At 30.2% G+C, this 424-nt stretch overlaps 1 protein-coding gene across 1 annotated transcript in view; it reads left to right on the top strand.

Annotated features, from left to right (window-relative positions):
• The window catches only part of LOC119587957 (protein phosphatase 1 regulatory subunit 16A-like), a gene marked incomplete in the record, with an annotated part of 13,520 nt that overhangs the window by 5,893 nt on the left and 7,203 nt on the right, over positions 1-424 (top strand).

Genomic DNA, 424 nt, shown 5'->3' with positions numbered 1-424 from the left:
CTGAATTTGTTAAACAGATAGATGTTTTTCTATGCTTCATGGAATTAAATGTTTCACAAGAAGACAGATTCACTGATTTTCATTTTGTCTTTATTCCTCCTGGAAATAGCATTCTAAAATGTTATGTTAAATTCTGTAAATTTAACCCACTATTATAAGAAGGTTAGTAGTTAAGACCAGTGAATGTGTCCAGTAAATACAAGATGACACAAATACCTTCTCCAGATATTTATTTATTCACCTGATGGTTTCAGGATGGGTGTAATTTGTTATGCTTGGCCAATCTCTTAAAAAGAGCTGAAAGTCCCTTTTTTTATTTTTCTGTTAAGTGAGGTATTAAGCTTAGAATTTAAGCTGTGCAATTGTAAAAAGTTGCAACATTATTAAAAGATGTATTAGCATTCATTTCAATGCAAATATACTG

The sequence above is a fragment of the Penaeus monodon genome, chromosome 23 (assembly GCF_015228065.2).
Source record: "Penaeus monodon isolate SGIC_2016 chromosome 23, NSTDA_Pmon_1, whole genome shotgun sequence".
Taxonomy (NCBI): Eukaryota; Metazoa; Arthropoda; class Malacostraca; order Decapoda; family Penaeidae; genus Penaeus; species Penaeus monodon.
This window is presented reverse-complemented; position numbering and strand designations above follow the sequence as displayed.